The sequence below is a fragment of the Lethenteron reissneri genome, chromosome 15, assembly GCF_015708825.2.
Source record: "Lethenteron reissneri isolate LAM-NWPU_2019-01 chromosome 15, ASM1570882v1, whole genome shotgun sequence".
NCBI lineage: Eukaryota > Metazoa > Chordata > Hyperoartia > Petromyzontiformes > Petromyzontidae > Lethenteron > Lethenteron reissneri.
Window position 1 is genome coordinate 1852829 of NC_083793.1, and position 14865 is coordinate 1867693.

The window sequence follows — 14865 nt, forward strand, 5'->3', positions numbered from 1 at the left end:
AATACGAATACAGATCAAAGACGTCATCACCGCTCTGTCTCACAGAGGCGACACCGCAGCCTCGTAACCGCGAGTCTCGTGTAACGTGATGTCGTTTGGGCAAGTCACCCACCCCCCTGTTCAAAGGCATTGGATTACAGGCGTGAGCCACCACACCTAATACAGCCTTGACATGGCAATTGTATTGTGTTAGATTATACAGTCATTAATAATTATACAGTGATATACAGGAGAGGGAAGGGCAGTGATGCAATGCGCTGGGTTCAATTCCAGGCCATGCCGAACGTCAGTGGGAGAGCGACGTCTGAACAAGCCCTTTCACTAACCCACACAGACCAGAAGAGTGAAGTATGGTCAAACAACTACCATGAGTGACACAGCGTGGGGGGGGGGGACTGCTTTCAGCATTGGATTGACACAGTGCTGTTATTGTTATGTATTTATTAATTAATGCAGCACAGTGTTTACATGTGTCACCGAGTCAAAGCCAGCAGTGTGTTTTAGCTCAAGCAAGCATGCGGTGGGGAACTGATGCGGCAGTGATGTTTGAGGCCTCGAGCACGCGGTGAAGATTCCACATTCCTGCTTTTTGCGTCTCGTTTGTTGTCCTCCCCGCACCTCCGATAAGCATGGTTGGCTACGTCCGGTGTGAAAGAAGTGCAATGTGCATACATACATACAGGGGTCATTGCGCACACACTCTTTTGAGCTATTCTACAGAATCAAGGCTGACCTATCTCCACGTGCTCAGCGCGTGGCCAAAATGCGCTCCGAATCCCAGTGGGTGGGCCTTTGTGGAGTAGTCCCCAATGTTTCTTTTCTCATGGCAACCAGTGCACAACGAGCCTACGCTGGCCCACCGGGTTTTGGGCTCGCTCGCACTCGGGAAACTGAAGATGCACTTGAAGGACTATAATATATTAGTGTGTCCCCGACTGCAGGTAATTTACAAAGGCTGCGGTTTGGATGTGAATCGGTGAACCCTGGATTGCCAGAGAACGGGCGTTTCTAACAGCTAGATTTTGCGTACATTTCGTTCAAGCCGCAGCCAACTGAAATAACACTACATGTTCCACGTATTTTTCACCTTGACCTTCAAACCCTCTGACGAGTGGTGGAGGAAGTGACACTGACATTATTTGCATTAAATAGCTCTTGATTGTTCATTTAATGTGTTAATTTAAATAAGGTACAAATTTTGAAAAATTAACAAATCTAAAGGCAGGCATTACCATTTCAATCATGGCAAATATTGAAATGAAAATGGGTTCTGACAACATTAAATATGGTCTATAACAACTTCACCCAAACATCAAAAATACAGCGTGACAGGCATATGGCATTAATGCCCCTTGGCTGTTTTGATCCGCAAGAACAAATCTGCATAGTGTGTTAAGAATCTTGGTTCAAATGAAGCCAAAATTAAGGATGAATATTACATTCCACATCAAATTCTCGCCGTATATTTCTTGCCGGCGTTCTCTTTTTGCGTTTTAAGGCCACTATAAATGCTAAGGTTCTGCATTTATCTTAGGAAAATGTACTTAAGGAAATTGCACAGCTAATCAAATGTTATAAATGAAAAGTGCTTTAATCACAATGCAGGATCGAGTCTGCTCCAGTTTTTTTTTCACTCATCAGAGCTGCATATTCGCCAAGTCCTTACATGATGTCTTAAGCCTTTAGAATATATATTTGCATGAAAGTGTAACTCTTTTTTTGCAATTGTTGGATGTGTGCAAGTATAAGGTTTACTTTGAATAACTTTTGTTTATTTACATCGCATTACTAGATATAAGTATTATTTTTGAACAACAACACTTTCATTGTTCCATATATAATTTCAATTGAACCTTACAATTTATATATTTTCAATAATAAGTTGAAGGTTAGAGCGTGCAAATTTAAACACTCACATTATTGCATTTGCGTTCACATTTGACTATTGTAACAAGGGAAAGAATTTTCTATTACACCACCTTAGCATTTCAATACAATCCTATAATCAAACGTGTTTAATGGGATTCTTCTCACCATTGGCGCTGCATGATTATCAAAGGGATGCGGTGCAGAAAGTGCACGCAAAAGTGAGTATGCACACGTATTAAACAAGGAACAAGTGCAAAGGAAAAGCCACTACAAATTAAAGCCACTCCATACCTGTATTATATTCATATACACATTCAGTATAATGCCTTCCAGGTAAGAGTCAATTAAGTAATTGCTCAAGCCTACTCAGCGATTAGACAGCTTTCATCAAAGTCAACAATCAATTACATTCAATTAATTTCTGTAGTCGGTTTACAAGTTGTGCACTTTGTTAAATGTATTGTAATGCCATTTGGCAAGAGGAACAACCATTGTATACTGGTGTATCGTCTTCAAAACAATTATAAAAAATTACCTGCAACTAAATATTCTTGTTTTTAAGCAGTAGCTGTCACTACGTAGTGAATGTGCGGCCCTTTGTCAATCCACTGCTGGATGAAGTCCACCCCCATGCCATGTCAGTCGTGGGGGGGGGAGGGGGTGCTGTTTGACCATACTTCACCACGCTGGTCAGTGGCAGGTTGGTGAAGTGGGGGATATTGAGAACCACTTCAGATGTCACTCGCCACTCTCCGTCAGCTGTGACCGACAACTGTGCGTAGAAATAATAAAGTCTAAATGGGCTCTCAGCAGCTGCCTAAGTAAATAAAAAGTAGGGCTACTGCGTATTTTTTTCTTGCAGTAATTATAACCCTGTGCTGCATGAAGCGTGGTAAAAATAAAAACCACTCATGGATTTTCAGAGCTGTCAACCCAGACGGTTTAGCCCGTATTCTTGTACAGGGAAATTGAGTTTTCAGGTTCATACGGCATACAGCCCGTTCAATAGGGGGGCATATTTTTTTGTCTATTTATTTGTGTTTCTCCCTTGCGATGGGATTTTGTCGGGTGAACGCTGAGATGTACAAGGGCACGGGGTGACCAATACGGTCTGAATTGGTCTGTAATAAGATAGGCATTGATAAGGGGTTGGCACGTATGGATTTCAGCAAAAAAAAGAGTTTGACAAAGACACCAAAAATACAACTCAAAAATAAATCCAACATCGAGCATCTCACGCACGGGAAAATTCTTAGCAACGAGGAGGCGGCAAATGAGACGGTGAGGACGTGCGTGGCCTTGTTCATTCGCTCCCAACACCGCAAAGCATTATACATCATTCCTTGAAGGCTTTGGAGCAACTACATTTTAAGACAGCGGGCGGCAACACGCGCGCACACCACCACGCAACAACAACAACAACGAGACCTCGTTACTGCAGACTGAACATCGCAGAGATCGCCGTGCATAAACCCCGACCCGACAGGCCGGCGTAGCCGCCGTGCTTGCAGCAGTGACGACGCCGCTGTCACTGTTCGTTGTGGGAGTCGCTGCTACGCCGCCCGCGTCGGTTCTTGACATGTGCACTGCGGCCCCACCCACCTCCACCCCTCCACTAACCCGACTTAATGTGTGCCGGGGTGAAGTCACACTTGGACTCCATCCACGCCACAGACGCAAAAGTGCCACATCTCACCCACCCACTTACCCCCTAGCCAGCCAGCCAACAAAGACAAAGAGCCCCCACCCCCGTATAGCCTTAACAGACTGTTGGGGCAAGTGCTGTTTGCGAGCGACTTTGAAGGCTGGCACGTCACACGAGGGCGTGGGTGGCCAGCACCACGATGAGCCATGAATCTCTTTATAGAGGCAGAGTCGACCTTGGGGAGGCCCGGGACCGGTTCAAATATTCGTCACCGGTGTTGGCCGCGGGAGGGAATCGAACTGGGGCCACCAATTCCGTAGCGCGACACGCCAACAGGCGAGACTACCGCTCCCCACTATCCAGCCAGCCAGCCGCCCGCTCACATCCGAGTCAGCCAAACCCAAACCGACCCACCACTCCCTCCCGGCATGTCTGCCCACCGTCCACGCGGCCTTCGTGTCAAGCTGGCGCTGGCGGCTACGGCAGCCCCGAGCCGGCGGAGTCTGCCGGAGGAGACGCCCGCTGCTTCACCTGTCTGACGTGACCACCTGCAGCAGCAGCAGCAGCGACAGCAGCAGCAGGCGCTTACGCAGCGGGACCTCATTACAGGAGCGACAGTGGACGCGACACGCTGTCCTCGAACCCGGCCAAAAACACACACACCACACGTACGTAAATAATAAATTAAACCCACCTTCTTTTTTGTACAAATTTAATTAAGTCCCCATGACGTTTGGCGAGGTGACGTGCCAAAACGTGTCCCGTGCAATTGGGAAAGGTGATTTTTTTATGCTTCCGTTTGTTGCCAACAAACTCGTGTTTTACCTCTATATTTATATTTATATATATATAAATTAAACTTGGGTAACTTGGTAAGTAGGAAGTATATTCGAAGCAGATGGCTTGCTATAGATAGGGGGGCCAGGTAGTTGAGGGTAGGGGGAGGTGATAGGGCAGGTCGGTAGATCAGTGAGTAGGTGGTGGCGCATGCCTCTGTAATGCAGCACTGTGGAGGCCGCAGTCAGGGTTGGTGGGTCACCGCACGAATGGGAAAATGTTGCGCGATGCCCTTCCTGTGGGCATCCGAGGAGGTTCCATTCCGTGTCTCGCCGGCAGAATGTAGTCCAGAAAAATGTGGACTCATATCGTCTGTCCCTTCTGTATGGGATGGAGCGCTGCCCCCTAGCATTTGTGGGTTTTCTCCGGGTGCTTCGGTTTCTCCCACGTGTATAAAACACTCGCCAATTGCCTGCAAACAACTTAATATATAGACAGAGTTGCAGAGCAGTTGCTGATACCGGCTGACCTTCTGGCAACCTTCCAGCCTGCCGTGGTTTCCCGAGCGACTGCGACACACAATTGAACATGAACGCGTGGACAACACAAGGGTAAATATACTTAGTGGTATTATAATACAGCAAATACATATTTCCATTGTCAGCATGTGTGGAACACGTGACCACTCTGTGCTCGATTCACAAACACGGAGGAGGAGGAGGCGATGATTCACCACTCCGCTAATCCCGGCGCAATCATCGAGCTCAGCCGCCTCAAAGCGAGATCGCGGTTGATGCTCGACATCAGTATCAGTCAAACGAAGAAGATTTGCTTTGAGAAGATTCAACATTGTATGCGTTTACAAATCGTGCAGATTCCTGAAAAGTTCTATTTTCTGCACTCAAACATGTTGCGTTATATATCCGTGCACTTCCCTCATCCAAGTTGCCGGTGTAAAGAATACAAACTTTTGTCTCCATGGGCTTTTAACTGATTATAAATAAGCGTCATGTATATATATATATGTATATACATATTGTGCGTTTATGCATGCAATCATAGAAATTAAAGCTGCTACATGAGGAATCTATAAAAACACAGCCAATCGCCAATCGATTAGAGAATCGGTCTAACCAGACAGCTGCGTTTTGCCACTCTGTGTTCACCCATCACACTGTGTTCACCCATCACACTGTGTTCACCCATCACACTGTGTTCACCCATCACACTGTGTTCACCCATCACACTGTGTTCACCCATCACACTGTGTTCACCCATCACACTGTGTTCACCCATCACACTGTGTTCACCCATCACACTGTGTTCACCCATCACACTGTGTTCACCCATCACACTGCGTTGACCTGCCACCTCGGGGTCACCTGCCACTCCAGGTTCACCTGCCACTCCAGGTTCACCTGCCACTCCAGGTTCACCCACCACACTGGGTGCTACGAAGAAGGGCCAATGCCTGCACGTCGCCTGTTATAGTGTGGCCATTCTAAGGCCACGGTGCTGCTGACGGACATTTTGTTTTTGTGCACCGATGCCAAACGCGGCTTCAGCAGATCGTTTGTTTACTTTTGCCGAGAAATCACCTTGAAATAAGTAACGTGTGGCACATTGTGCTGCATTTTGCAGGCAGGTGGTACAGCAATGTTCACGTTGCATTGTGTACACTTACACTGCAGGAAAAATGTGGTAATTCTATCTCAAGTAATTGTATTTATATACTCGACTGTAACATTACATTCGGCATCTCTATTTATTTAAATGTAATAGGAGTAACCTTTTTTTTACCAAGTGGGAACCCACTGAGCCAATCACAGTCACATAGTCTGCAAGGGAGACCAGGAAAATAATGAACAGAATTATGGTAATGAATACTGTGTACATTTTTAAACAAAGCACCTTGGCACAATTGGGAAACATTAGGAGTGCGAGGTTGGGATTGCTGTTTAATACCATAACAGGGCTCGGTTAAGATTGGAAATTAGGTTGTGAATAAAGCTGATCTGATCCAATAGAGCATGGAATAAATCAGTCAATAATTTCATCTGATATCGCATGGTTTGGAACGAATTGCTAACAGCAGAAAATATTAATAATAATAATACATTGACAAACCAGTAATAATACAATAACAGACGACAATAATAGTCTAATAATACAACACTCAAGTTCACTTGACAGTACATTTCTATGAAATGTAACAGTTTCCAACATAATAATTAGCAAGCCATCAATTGGCAAGCGTTAACTTCGATGGTACTGCACACTGCGTACAGCAGACTGCAGAGACTGCTGGACCAGATTCCACGCACGGGAATTCTCACGCAGCCCCTAACGGCACTCGTTCGATGCATTAACCAGAACTGATGAATGAGATTGTGCGCGCGTGGAATTGAGCTGTGTGAGCGTGTCGAGCGTATCGTATTTAGTCGATGTCGTGTAAACCGCGTGCGTAAACGTTGCACAAGAGTGGAAGGGCACGTGTGGAGAGAGCACCACGACCACAGACCATGCATGGGACGGTAAGTTGCAAAGACAAAAATAATAGATTTTAGAATCAACTCGTAATCGCCAATCGTGACGAACCGTGTAAGAGTGAGGTAGGAGCACCGTTACGAGTCTTAAAGTATAAAAACAATTGCAGTGCTCTGCAAGCGAGGACGGGGTGAAGTAATATTTGCAGTTCTATATTGACCGCTAAATAATATTTACTATGTGATTACAATGTTAATATTAAAATGTTTGTCTTACAAAAATTCGTGGCATTACTTACTAGTTAATAGATGATTTACGGTTCTTGAATGTGTTTTAAGTGGTTTTAACCGATTCTCCGCACATATCACCATAACTATTTAAGGGATCAGATGTAAGCCAATAAAACCATTGAGCTAAAAATCAAATTTTTATTCTGATAAAAAAAATATTTTAAAATGTTTTTACGATAACATTGGTAAGCCAATCCTTTTAACTGGAAGCTCGCATGCTTCATGAATTGTTCCAACTCCTGATGATGACTCGATGCCGACGGGAAACCCTTACCTGCCAACACACCGCGTGTTCACGTTGCGCTCTCAGAAGTAAGACAACAGCAGCAGCAATGCATCTTATTAAAAAAATATCTAATTTCTGGGCAATTTGAGAAGCCCTACTGAAATGACAATGGTGAAACGCATGCGTGAGATTGTGATGATACGCGAAAACGAGTGAACGATTATTATTGTTATTATCGTAATGTATAACCTCTTCATTTGTTTTTTTTTTACCCTGTTGACTTCAAAACTGCCATCGGCATCATGTGATGAGATGATGCATCCACGTCGGAAATCTGACACAGCAATGCGGGCCTCTATGTCACAGAATGGCCCGCGAATGAAAATTTACACGGGACTTAGGGAAACTCCTTCAAATGCAATTTGTTTCGTTTATAGTTGACACGATAGGCAGCACACTTTCCTGTGCATCTCTGCAATATTATTTCTTGTCACAAGACAGTCGAACCAACATTTTACATTTTCAGCATTTAGCCAAAAACATATTTGATAAAAAAAAATGTTGCTGTCATTAGGTGATCAACTCGCGATACAATACTTGAGAAGCAGGTTTAATCATGCACAGCTGCCTGGATCGAAACCCAGATTTCTAAGCTGTGAATAGCACGGTTGGCTATGTACAGTGCAGAAGAAGTTCAACATGCAGCACCATGACCTACCAGCCGCCCGGTCAATTAAAGCGAACGCTGATTTAAAAGAAATGTAACAAAAAATGCACGTCTAATTCCTTTCTCTTTTTATTTAAATATAGAAGCCATTGTTACTTTGTGCACAATTCCAGCTATTAAAACCTTGACTTAAATCGCATTTGCATTGTAGAACACGAACCGTACATCGTCCGCACGAACACAGCACGACCTACAACTAAGTAGCCAATTTTTTTTTTTTACAGAAACCTGTTACATTCCACAAATGGATGAGCGGACTTAAGCTACGAGAAACACCATTGGAAAATTAGACTTTAAAGACAAAGAGCTAAAGGTCTACATAATAACACCACATTCTCGCATCATTGGTGTCGAATACTGCGCTGGGTAAACGACGAACCTCTCCGTCTGAAGCAGCTCAAGCCTCTGGTCAAGCACGTGACTTTGTGTGGCCACGCCCACTGAATCACTCTCCCCACCCCCTGTGAAAACAGACGCTGCTCCTCCGTGCAGCAGCGTCAATGCCCTTTTGTAGCCGCTTTTTCCCCATGCTCATCTCCTTTATGACCCTTTGGTCCGGTTCTTACATTTATTTTCTATCATTTCCCCATTCTTTCGATTCTCTTTTCTTTTTCCATGACATTGTGGACTCGACTCCCCCTTCCCGTGGTGTACTATGTGTAAAACGTTGCTAGTCTTTGCCATTTTTTTTACTATTAACAAACTATTTTTTATTTTACCAGGTAAGACCCAATGTCCTATATTGGTCTTCTTCAGAAGCGATCTGGCCACGACGAATTGGACGTTTATAGCAGTGGAATACTCTAAACGCATTGTGTTTATTCTAACTGTGTAGGGAAAACCCGGAGGGCCCGGATAAAAATCCACGCGACCACGGGGAGAATATGCACACTCCAAATATACAGCAGGCGTCAGGGTCGTGATCGAACTCACGACTTCCTGTATACCAGGCAAGGTAGTTAACATCTCGCCACCGTGTCGCTCCAATTAATGCATAGCACACAGAGCTAAAATAAAAACCTTGGGAATGGATTTGGTAACTCACATCTTCTTGAATGGGGCATGTTCTATCAATGAGACATTCAAGGTCAAACAACACCTGAATTTAGCGGAATGTAGACTCATACCTGAGATTTATTTCTGTGAGCGCTTTGCAAACATGCCATGCGTTTCACTCGCCAATGGGGTACGCATATGATAGATTGGCATCTCACAGAAAAAGTGAAAACATTCTTAAAGTTATTGTATTAGCAATGCTGTGCAGCATTAAACATGTACGAGATTTAGATATCATCAAGCTTGCTCGATAGTTTAAATCAAAGTTTCACAAATGCAGTACATATTCACAAACACACACCTACCTACATTCCATAAAAAGACAATGCTCAATGTTGCAACGCATCAATGAAGTGTTGGTGTTTTCAAGTGCACTCCACAGAAGATTTAACAGCAGCAAAATATCCGTTGAACCCCACCTGTAACACTATAACTACAATATCGTTACACTAAGCAAGCACTTAACACAATAGTCATGACCACGTTGGATAAAGAACACATTTGCGCACTTGAGTGGCACGACCGACAGTAGAGACGGACTGGAGCGGTGGGTACAGAAAGATGCCGAGTTGATTGGACTTCACAGAGGACTGGTACGGTAACACGAGCGGCGTCAAGATCGGCCTCTGTGGATGAGGCGCGTGAAGGACGCTGCTACTGGGCAGTTGGAGGCAGTCGCCCTCCCAACGACAGAGGGCGGAGGAGCGACGCTCACAACAACGAGCGGGAGCATCGGGCCGATAACGCACGGGACCTGGTTTGTCCCGTTACCACTTGTCAGCGAGCCTTCGACAGCTTACGTATCTTCAAGGTGCACCTAGCCTGGCACAAGCGCCGTGGTGACGTCGCCACCACTTGGTGGTGAATGGCGCCTGTTGTTGCGCTGTTACATCCATTTCTCAAATGTTGCAACTGCTCCTTGTGCACAATTGCAGCGTGCGTGTAATTGTGTAAGCATACAACAAAATTACAGTAATTAAATACAAATACTGATGTAGTTGTATTTGCATTGTTACCGAGACGAATGGAAACTCGACGCTTCGACCGACTGGCCTTTTTCAAGAAACACGGTTAACGTTAAGAATATTTAATAGTATTGATAAGTGAGTGTTGGATGTTTAACGATCTTCTAATCCTATTGACTGCTATCACAATCAGAATATGTATTTATACACTGGAGGAATCAGATGAGCTATAAAGCTTTTTTTGTTCACAGATACTATTATGCGATGATGCTTCTGCAGTGGCAATGGTGCACAGGCACAACACTTGTCAATAATACTCCCTTTAAAACAAGACAATATATACAATAGGCAACGTTTCAGGCAATGGTCCTTCTTGATAGCACATTATATTATGCTAGCACGCACACTTGTACTATGAAGGGTCATTGCCCGACACGTCGTCTGTGTAGTTTTTTTTTTTAAGGCAGTGTTATTTACGCTTGTGTAAAGTCTTATTTTTATTCATTGAAAATGCGGTTTTAATATGGAACATGGCATCATTGCATTTCACAATGTGAAGTATACAAGTCTATTCCGGTAGTATATTTACATTGCGCTCATTAATAGTAGAAGTATACGGAAAGTACTGACAGCATTTGATTCGCATTGTTGTTCTATTTGTACGTGCGTCATGATATCTTTATGATGAAATCACATTCCCTCGTAACTTACCGACACTGCCATGTGTGATGCACATGTTTACAATGTACATCATACATATGTATGACACGTACATACCTACATTACATCTCACGTACATACCTACATACATCTCAAGGGCAAACAATCTTTTTTTCTATTACTGCCATTGAATATCGATTATTATAAACAAAATTAAACCATGTCCTCACACTGAAAGTTGAATCCTTCGGATACATATCGAGTTATTTATAGTAACATGTTAGAATTCATAATTATGGTGTTTAACCTGTTATAAATAGTACGTAATCCTAACGTTTGTTGTATATGTAAATAACTATTGTGTGTAGGGATACTAATCTCGGAGTCATCACGCACGCCTCTGAGCCAGTTTGCAAACAAGTTAAGAGTTCGATTCCTCCTAAAGGGCAACTATCGCGTTGTAAAACAGATTTCACACTAGTTCAAATAAGTCTAAATTAAAGACTACACAACAGGCGTGAGATTCTAACTCGATGTTTGCGGAACCCTGCTATGACTGGCTTGCAGTTCAGATTGTCAGCGTAAGGCACTACCACTATTCGTAATCATCGTAATCATCGTGTATCAGTGCTCTATACGGCTGTAAGGCTATGAACGCTCCACGGCACCATGGGGTTGCAGCGCAACAACGCGAGATTGCATGAGGCGTGCCAACATCATTCTTGGAAGAGCGTCCGAGCCTGAAACGCAGCACTGTCTAGGGCATCAGGCTCGGAAAACAAGGCGGAGAGTCGCTGTAGTAATCCACGCGGCGACCTGCCGACATCACCTGCAACGCGACGATCAAGACACGAGCCTTCCTTGAAATGATCTCACGTAGTATTCCATTTCGAGAGACACCGCATATATACGGTCATTTATTGGCGCTCGCATGTTCAATCAATTAACTAATTGAAATCAATAATATAAGAGCATCATGGGCCATGGTCAATCCACTGCTGAATTAATGCCTCCCCACGCCGTCAGCTTTCACAGTCCTGCAATGCAATAATAACAATGATCATTTGAACACGATCCAATTTCATCGCTCCATCTCCTTTCTGAACGGACCAATTTCTGACGGCTTCCGTTCCTTAGCTGTCACGCAAATCACGATTCTCGACCATCTGCCGCCGTCGTCGTCGTAGCTTCTAGCAATGACGTGGCCTGCCCCAAGCCCGACTCACCATTTGAAATTGCTTGAATAATGTCAGTGACATATGCGTATATTCCCCATGTTCTGTATATACTGGATATATTTACGTGCAGTATGATTCTGACCCGGTCCTGGTACCTACAGCCGGCATCACCAACTCACATTGACCAGCGTGGTGAAGTATGGCCAAGCAACCCATAGGATCGAGACGGAGTGGAGCGAGTAAAGCTTTCATCCAGAAGTGAAATGACAAAGAGCTGTATATTTGTCATCTAAACATACATAAAGTATTGCGTCAACTCACGACCTCAGATCTTTTTAAAGTCATACCGCTGACAAATGTAAAGTATGCGTGTGCCGTTGGCAAACAGTTGAAAATGTAAGTGCAGGAGGGTTATGCATAGGCGCTTCTCAGAAAGATCCATTCACTCATTCATAATACACTGCTTTGAATGCAACGAGAAAATCTGAAACGGATTGAAATGTAAAAAAAATATATAATGCGTCTTACGGGTTGTTTCTGCAAAAAAAATACGCGTAATATATCTACTCTGATAGAGTGTACAGAAATATACTCTGTAAAAACACATCTACTGTGATAAGATTGCACGTGAAGAATTCCACAGCAGTCTGAATTCACCACAGCACTTTAGCAAACTACTACCCACTCATTCAGACCACACGTTAACTTCCAAAAGCACACACGTACGCGTCTTTGATATCTATATGCACATCATCCGTGCGCATATTAACGATTCTTGATACGAACATCGATATGGTCTATACTCTGCATAGGCGTTCGTGTCATTATAATTGAAGGCTTCCCTCTCAGCTGCGTCGGCCATCGGGAGTCGTCTATAGCACTTCAACCACGCGGTCCAACAGAACACGTTCTAACATCGGTCGCCACCGATGTTAGCCCTAGCAGGGAATCGAACTCAGGTGATGTGGCCGGGTTCGTCGTCCCCGGTACGCTAACCACGTTGCGTGAGCGCTCCATCCTGCTCCCATACGCGGTGATGATCCTAAAGCGTTTACTGCTAAAGCTACTCACAGGGACACAGCGTCTGTGTATCGCGTACATGCAACACAAGTATCGTTCACTGCTATGCGTGTCGCTGTAATGATGTACAATCAAGTTATCCCGTACACAACAAACTTCATGTTAGCTGGTGCCAACTATCCCAAGCAATGTAACTCTTTCATATCTCAGCGCCAGCCAGTAAACGTATCGTAGACAGTCTGTAATCCCTCCGCTCACGACAGTACTTTTGCGAGTGATAATTGAACTGATCCTGCCCTAGATATCCTCCCTCCGCCAACCGACAATGACCAGCGTGGTGAAGTATGGTCTAACAACCATCATGGGCCGATTGCGGCGTGGGGAGAAAAAAAAACAGGACTTCATCCAGCAGTGGATGATGATGATGGTGATGACTATGATGACACTACAGTTGATTGTATTGAAGATTACAGTGTTCAGATTTAACGGACGATGTAGACTTGACAGGCGCACTGTGCGCAATACGTACTCGGTAAACAAACTGAACGCACAACTTAAACTTTGCGATAAGACATTATCTTTCTCCGTAAGGCGCTCTCATCTGACAAACTACTTCACTTATCCGGCACACATCAGGCGAGAGAGGAGAGAGTGTGTGTGTGTGGTGCGTCAACGCGATCGGTATGACCGCACTCCAACAACTCGACACCCCGTATCAAACACCGAGCGAGCACACAGAAAGTGAGAGAGCGTGGCGGTGGCGTCTCTTCGCCTTGCGCGGGTCTCTTCTTTGTACGCGCACACGTGAACACGCGCGGGGTGCGATGTTTAAACAGTCGCGCAGACGCAAAGCTGCATTGCTCTCAAAGCAAGTGGCGCTCCAAGTAAGAACACGCGCGCGCACGCACTCACTAGCTCATACAAACTCGACAACACGGCACGCACACACACACACACCACACACACTCACACTCTCACCTGTAAGAGTCACACTTAGTGCCCGTGAACTGCAGTCACTCCGGCAGTCAGTCCGGCAGTGTCACAGTGAGAGATGGAAGCCTCTCTCGGACACACAGAGAGAGAGAGAGGAGCGTGCTTGGTGTGTGTGTGTGTCACAGAGGGACTCACACACACACACACAACAAGGAGTGTTCTCTAAACTCCACACACGCCCTGCTGATGCTGCTGCTACCGGCGCTGCCGCTTTGTCGCTGATGCATGCGTGCGTGCAAGTGTGTGCGCACAAAGGGATATGTGTGTGTGTCTCGTACAGGCGACCTAGGTCGACTCAGCCTTAAATGAGTATCTGGTACGGTGGGTAAGCATCATCAACTGGGGAGACAAAGGCGGTCAGGCGTGGTGTTAGCCCCCCTCCCCCCTTTCCCCTTCCACCCATCGTGTGCCGATCCCACCTTCATCATAGGTGCGACTCGCTAACATCTTTGTCTTTGTGTCTCTACAGTAGTCATATCTCTGTACACAGGGATGGCACGTCAATTAAAACGACGTGTTGTCTCACTGATGGCGGTTAAATTATAACTTACACCAATCCACTGTTGGATGAGTGGCTTCCCCCAAACCGCTCACGCCATGCAGGGCGGCGAGTAATTAGTTGGCCATACTTCACCACGCTGGTCAACGCGAGTCAGTGGGAGTTGTGCGCGCAGTACAGAACAATGGATCTCCATGCACCGCCCTCTGCTGCCCACGAGGCCTGCGCTGCGGGTGGACTGTGTGCATGCCGGTCGCCCATCCTCGACACTCGCCAGGCTCACACGCCTGCTTGGCTTACGAGGTCGAACCGATGCGGGCATGTTCTTCGTATTGTAGTCATAGGCTGTCGTGATGATGGTGATAAAGGGATAAAATTCACATCCAGAGTTATACCTACGTATCTGAGTATAAAAGTCAAAAGCGTTGCCTCTTCGTGCTGTGTATCCCCTCCAGCACCAAAATGACACACAA

At 45.2% G+C, this 14865-nt stretch overlaps 1 protein-coding gene across 1 annotated transcript in view; it reads right to left on the reverse strand.

The window, feature by feature from the left end:
- The window catches only part of LOC133342575 (forkhead box protein P1-like), a 397236-nt gene extending 383218 nt beyond the window's left edge, over positions 1-14018 (reverse strand). The window contains exon 1 of the mRNA XM_061551773.1: positions 13879-14018. The gene's annotated coding sequence lies outside the window, so the exon portion shown is untranslated. The remainder of the gene's footprint in view (positions 1-13878) is intronic.
- Positions 14019-14865: the final 847 nt, after the last annotated feature.